The sequence below is a fragment of the Antennarius striatus genome, chromosome 1 (assembly GCF_040054535.1).
Source record: "Antennarius striatus isolate MH-2024 chromosome 1, ASM4005453v1, whole genome shotgun sequence".
In the NCBI taxonomy this organism is placed as follows: domain Eukaryota; kingdom Metazoa; phylum Chordata; class Actinopteri; order Lophiiformes; family Antennariidae; genus Antennarius; species Antennarius striatus.
This window is the reverse complement of record NC_090776.1, coordinates 27,373,944-27,381,572: the sequence shown is the minus strand read 5'-3', so window position 1 is coordinate 27,381,572 and position 7,629 is coordinate 27,373,944.

Genomic DNA, 7,629 nt, shown 5'->3' with positions numbered 1-7,629 from the left:
CAAAGTAGATGATAAATGAGAGAGAGAGAAAAACCCGTACATGAATACAATGAAGTTTGAAATGACATGAGTTTATTGTGCACGGAAGAGATGAAGAAAACCAAGAAATAACAAGATTATCAAAAACAAACAACTTCCCTCTCCTTTCTCCACATAGGATGGTCTTGTTCTTTTTTGTTTTTTTTCATCTATCCTTCTCTGTTTGTTACATAACATGTAATGGGTACTGTGGAAAACAATTACACTTTTCTGACCTGCAGTGTCAAACTCTACCACTCTAACGTCTCTAGCACTGAACCAGAATAAGCCCTTGTGCCAGTTCCCACAGTAGCAATGCCACTGGCTCTGACCATAGCACTGACAGACACTAACTACAACACCATCTGCATCACCATCTACAACACTATCTACAACACCATCTGCATCACCATCTACAACACTATCTACAACACCATCTGCATCACCATTTCCAACACCATCTCATCTCCATCTCCAACACAATCTCATCACCATCTCCAACATTATCTCATCACCATTTCCAACACCATCAATAGCAGTGGCCCCTGCAGTGACTCCAACACTTCCAACACCATCAATAGGATGGGAATTGGCAGTGACACTGACTTTTTAAAATCTACTGTGTATCAAATGTTCTTAATCAGCACCACGGTAAGACAGACAGACAATTATTTTAAACAGTTCAGTTGGGAAAATTATAATCGCAGTGATTGCAGGAATTGAAACATATCACACAGTAGAATGAGAGCAGACCTTCAGGAATATTTGTTAAAAAATACTATTTTGTCTGGTTTTTCCTTATTAACACATTTTAATTTAATAGAGAGCAATGAACTAGTCAAAGCACTTACTGAGAGATTGTGACCTAACAGAGCTTTAGGTAATCTTTGAAACAGACTTTATATTCATTCTTTCATCTTCTGCCGCTTTATCCGCCATAGTGGGTCGCGGGGAGTGGGGAGCTGGAGCCTATCTCAGATGGCATAGACATCATATATATATATATTAATTAAATTGACTTGGGAGATTCTCTTGAAGACTTTGGAACTGGTCTATGATTTATGTGGTATTTACTGCTGTAGGAGTGAAAAGAGAGGAGTACTGGCCTCATGCCATGTCTAAAATTGGTCTGTGGTCTCTTATAGTTGTTTATGCTTCATTTGAAAGGCTGGAATCCTGACTTCTTAATAAGCCTCACCTTTAATTTTGTGAAAAAAGTATTAAAAGGACAAAGGACAAAACCTGAAAGGAGTTTTGAGGATTGATCTTTTAGAAATGGGATGTCACACTGATGGATTTCTTCTGTTAACTAAAATTAGGAAACCCTCATGCAGTCATATCCATATACAGTATATATATACACACACACACACACACACACACACACACACACACACTAGCAGGAACCCGTGGAAATTTCATGATAAAACAATAATATCAGACTTAGTTTTCGTTTTTGTCTTCGCTGTCACAAGAAAGCAAATCGCTTTGTCCGACGACGCCGTAACGGCTCTGTGTGTGTGTGGGACGGATGAACGCGAAGACAAAAGTCGCTTCGGCGTTATAGTCCGGCCATCAGGGTAGACGCCGGCTTTGTGGATTTGATCCTGGTGAATAAAGCATCGGGGTTCCCCACATGACCATGCGAGAATATAAACCGATATGTTTGACGAAGCCAAAATGGCTCCGTAAGTGAGAGACATGGACAAATGTGAAAACCGGAGCTAATTCGGCTAGCGGCCCGAACTTCCGGGTAGATGCCGGAAGCGTGACAGCCTGACGCTTTCAAGTGAGCTTATTCAAATTTATAGTTGGGGACATACTGTATATATGCCTTCATATAACAACAATGAATATTGTCATTTGACGTTACCCATACTGTAGCACTGTCTATACAGTAGACAGATGTTTTTGTTTAGTGAGATCCCACTAAAACCGACTGAAATCTGAAATACCTCTGCATCTGCTCAGGTGATAATGGAAGCAAAACCACATGCTCTTCCCACAGAGAATCTGATTAAATAAACTTGCTGTATCATCACTGTTCTCCTGTGAGGATTATTTTCATGAATTGTTTCTGTTTACCAGAAAAGGTTTTGATCAGTCACATGGATTATGTCCAGGCAATTCTATTATAAGTATAGAACAAGTCCTCAGTCTAAAGGGGCGGATTAGAAAATGGCTCCCTTTGCCCTAATCACATTAGTGCAGCACAGAGCTGCCATTTAAGAAGCAGTCTGTTGTCAGCTTGACTTTTATTGGCTAAACAAATTTGATGAAAGTTTGTGGTTTTGACCTTTTTGCTACACTTGGGTAGCATTGAAGGGATGGAGACGTATAGCAAGGACGAAATGAGACTGAAAAGGCAAACTATTCAAATCTTAACTGACTGACATGTTCATGACATGATTAGACATTAATTGTGACATTAATGAAATTAGGTTATTTTCAGTTTTTAAAATATCATAAGTTTTGTTATGATCTTTCATATCCATCACTGCAACTGTGACAACAGAGCCGAGATAAATCTTGTTACACTTGCAACACGACAGCTTAACTTAATAATCACTTTAAACATTAATTATTAAGTATAAACCATGTCCAACATCAGGTTGATTAAAATGTCTTCCCTGCATTGCTAATTATCAACAAGTTTATCTAAAACCACAAACACTGAACTTAAGGTTTGATTGTTTTTATTTGAAGAGCAAACCTTTCATCACTTTTATTTGTAATGGCATGATTATTTCTTCTGTTTGATTTACATCTTGATCTTTGGCCTGACGTAATTGTGATCTTGTGTGGGAATCTAATGAGACTTTGCAATAAAAACATATTTCATTTTTTTAGTTTTTCACATTCTAGATAATTTGATGATAGTGGAAGACAAGTCATAATAATAAGACAATAAAATTTGTATTTGTGAGAGTTATGCTGACATTGGTCATTAAAGAAGGGCAGTTTTTCAGACATTCATGAGGGTTCCCAAGTGAGAAAACATGAAAATATTATAAATCCTTATTTCTTCCACACAAAAATGTAAATCACGACCTCTTCTCCTGATCTGCGAACACTGCCCTTAACCTCTGCTAACATTAACCAGAGTGTGTAAACTCACCATTATCCAGAGCATATCAGTCACATATCCTCAACCACCCAATATTAATTATCACTATGGAGATATAACTACCTCGATGACCTCTGTGAGGAAAATAGGAAAGAGTCCCCTGGGCCCTCCAGCTATTTATGTTCAACAGAAAAATCCATTGTTCAAGGAGTTCCTTAAATGTGTCATGTGTGCATTTCCCTTTAATATCAGTGATTGTCAGCTAGCTGCCTGCAAGGGTGCAGATTTCATTACAACTCAGGTGAAATTCATTCTTATTATTATTAATTAATTATTAATTATATACACTGTTATAATCCCCAAGGCGAAATTAAGAACGCACACTCTAGTTTTTGTTGTTTTTTTTGTTAGTAATCACACGCATGCATATTAGTGTGTACAACTATACACAAGGGGGCCTGTAGGCATGCAATGGGAGGTAGAGTAGCGAGCAGCCTCTTCGTGGTGCGCCCAAATGAGCAGCTTGTGAGGGGAGACGGCGCCTTGCTCAAGGGCACCTCGCTCAAGGACGCCTCAGCAGTGCTCCGGAGGTGAGCTGACACCTCCCACTGTCAGCTCACTTTTGGGTGTTGTTTTTTTTTTGGGCCGGAGTGGGAATCGAACCGCCGATCTCAGAACGTTGGACGACCCACTCTACCACCCGCTCTACCACTGAGCCCCTGCCACCCCCAAGGGCGGCAGTGGCTCTTGGATGTGATCAAAGATTAGAATTGTACTTTAAAAAACGGTCCTTTATCTCTGCTACTTTAAAGTCAATTACAATGTGCAAACAGCCTTATTACTTCTTAAAAATTTTCCAAAGCAAACTGGATAAATATCTAGACAATGCAGAGCTGTTATATAGAGGCGTCAGATTCATTTATTAAATAGCAGCACTACATCCTCAACCAGGGTGTTGTAACCCCCTGAGGTGACATTTGTGTTCATCAGTTGGGCTTCCATAAACTTCTTAAATTTCTATTCTTAAACTTAAACTTTTTATAAAATTCCAAGCATACGTGAAAATGCCAATCATTACTCACTTTGTACATCATCATCATCATCATCATTGTCATTGTCATCGTCATCGTCGTCATCGTCATCATCAAACCCTGTTGTCCAACTTTCATTTACACATGCATTAGTAGTCACCACTCAAAGAACTTGTGGAAGTAGAGAACAGAGCAGTGGACGTCAAGAATACCATTGAAGACCCACCTATTTTAATTATGTACAAGGAAATGGGGGCAACTCATCTAAGCTGATACCCAGAAGATTTGCTTAAGTTCAGAACAGGTTAAAAGAAGAGCAGCCAATGCTATAAATTTGTGAATTCCCTGAAAACTATGAAAAATGTAAATTTTATTGGCGCCCACATTTTGAACACTAATTTAGGTTGTGATATATGCATTCTTAAAATATTAATTTGTACTTTTGGAATATGAGGACTTTAGATTCCAGCTCAAGGTTAATATTCATTTGTAGATCAAGTATCACACTTGTGATTACTTTGAGTTTAATTCCTCTCCTTAAGAACCATTCTATAATTTGACAAATGTACCTGGAGAATGTTTGGTTTTGCAGAAACATACACTGATCATGACCGTAGTCCATGTCGCCTCCAAGTCTGTTCCATTTATTAATTCTTAGGTCTGGTGTATTAGCAGCCATTTTAGAAGACTGAGATCATTAGTCTTGTCACGAGAGAGACGAGGACAAACAGACCGTATAATTAGAAGCATGGGTCAAGAGTGCATGTGGTAGTCCTTGAACTTTTGATGTTAATTTAGAAATATTTGTTCAGTGGAAAACAATTTAAAATAGGTAAAAAAAACCAAATTGGTATCCAGCGACTCTCATTTTGTATAGCTCTCTTGTCAATGGTAAAAGGATGTGGGGTATGATCAGATTTACATTGAATCAAGGTTTTTGAAGAATTGTTTTATTTGAATTTTTTGGTGCAGTGCATTTTATAACTTTTGTAGGTTTTGACCTGCAGTATTTTTCTGACCTATCTGGATTTGAAAACAGACATGAGTGAACACATCAACGTTATTGGGGGTGGCAGCAAATACTGTATCCATCATGGTATATAATAATTATAATTTTTAGCTAACCACAAGCTAACTCTTAAAAAAATGCAACAAAAACAAAATTTACTGGAGAGATTTTTCTGGAGCAAACAAGTAAACAATGAGACCGTAATGAGACCATAGACTGTTAGCAAAAAGAAAGCTTCACCTAACAGGAAATATCAAGATTCTTATCTAAGTTATGGGTTCCTCGCAACAGGTGGTACCAAAGAGCCAAACAAGCAATTTGTTATTTGCAGTGAACGGCTAAGTAATGATGCAATAAGACCCTTAAAACTGCTTTGCCACATTTAGAAAAAACACCCTGGGTTAAAATTCAAGCCCTTACATTTTATAAAAGAACCACTTCAACAAACATGTCTGCCCTGAAAGTATCATTCTTAGTTGCAGATCACATTGTTAAAGCAAAATAAAAAAACGTTATTATTGGGGAAGAACTGATTCCCAGTGACTCTACATCAACATAAATTGATATTACATGCAATTGTTTTAGTTGATTAATATAAAGTGCAATAGTTGTATTCTATAAACTCACAATATTTTTTTTTTAATTGAAACACCTGCGCCTCTAACCAGTCTAGGGAAACATGTTCATACATAAAACTGGTCCCTGGTGCAAAAATAGTTGGAGACCACTGCTATAGGGGACAAAGAGTGTCACGTCTCTGGACTATTACTATCCTGTCTGTTTTCCTGTTACTAACATACAGTATGTCATTTCAGATTCGGTCCCTTTTGCAGTCAGTTCATTCCCTGCACCTGCCTGTCTGCCTGGTTTTTGTTTGCTTTGTGCCAGACTCTGCCTGATTACTGGACTTTGCCTGTTCACTTGCCGTCTGTCTGATTTTTCTGCTGTTTGGACTGATTCTCCGGTACCAGAACCCTGCATGTCTAATTAAACCTGCTTTGAGACTCAACCTGCCGTTTGTCCGCCGTGCTTTTGGGTTCACCACCAGTCTTGTGAGCGTTGACAAAGAGAGATCAGAAACTGGATGAGATGGATTTACCTATATAGGTGAGAGAGCATATTGTAAAATTAACCACGTCCAAACTACCAGAAGGCCTTTGTATGCCTTTGTAAGACAAGTCAGACATTTTTTTATATATTGTCTCGACAGTTATTTTGACTACTTACTCAATCTACTCACTCACCTAAACTGGCTGTACGGATGCGGCAGGGGTTCTGGTCGGGCCGTGGGTTCAATCTCCGTGTTGCTGTTTGCAGTGGGTGGTCGGCTGGATGCTCTTGGGGTTGGTGCGCTGCCGGCTGGTGAGGCTGGCTTGGGGTTGGGGTTTGTTGGTGGTCCGCCGTCTTCACTTGGCTCGTGGGGCTGTTTCGCTGGGCCTACGCCTGGCCTCTGGTTTGGCTGATGGACCAATGGTGGCGCTGCATAGTACCTCAGTACGGCAAGGATGGACTGGCTGCTGACTGTCCACAGTTGGTGGCTGGTTGGCTGTGGTTGGTGGGCACTTTCTGTGGTGCCGGGGCGCCTGGCTGGGTGTGGTGGGCTGGCTGGCTGGTGGGTAGTGTGGTGCCAGGGGTTGGATCGAGAGTCGTCGTGGGGGGGGGGGGGACTTAGCTGTTTGGCAGCTGCCACCCCTGGACACTGTGATGGCTTTGGGCTGCTGACTTCCCTCGGTGCTGTTGGGCCAGACCGACACCAGATTGCCTCCTAATGTTCACCTCACATATCTCACACTGCACTGTATATAGAAATGTATAGACATACAGTATATAGGGGCACCATAGCTAGGGCTTTGGGAACGGGTGGGGCGGGGGCAGTGAGCTCTATTGTGGGGCAGATTGCTGTGCTCTAGGACGCTTTCTGGTTTTTCTTCTAACACACAAAGGTGCAGCACTTCTCTGGCTCACAACAGGAAATTCTAACAAAGATTGACAACTTAGTTCCCAGAAAGGACCACTGATCCTCACATGCACACATTAAAATATATAAAAGATTTTGCTGCAAGACTAAAACAAGCATTGATCTCATAGAAAGTTGAACCCGTTTTATGGAGTTAAACTATGAGAATACATGCAGACAAAAAAAAAAAGGTTGGACAGTAAGGAGGGACAGACTGATCTGTACTGGTTAGCAAGACGGAGACAGAGATGGGAAGGACGTGCAGCAGGTTAGGGTGATTAAGGATAGGGATGGAAGTCTATTGACAGGTGCCAGTTGTATGATGGGAAGATGGAGGGAGTACTTTGAAGAGTTGATGAACGTGGAAAATGAGAGAGAACAAAGACTACAAGAGTTGGCTGTTGTGGACCAGGAAGTAGCAAAGATTAATCAGGATGAAGTGAGGAGGGTATTGAAGAGGATGAAGAGTGGAAAGGCAGTCGGTCCTGCGGTCCTGATGATATACCTGTGGATGTTTGGAAGAGTCTAGGAGAGGTGGCAGTAGAGT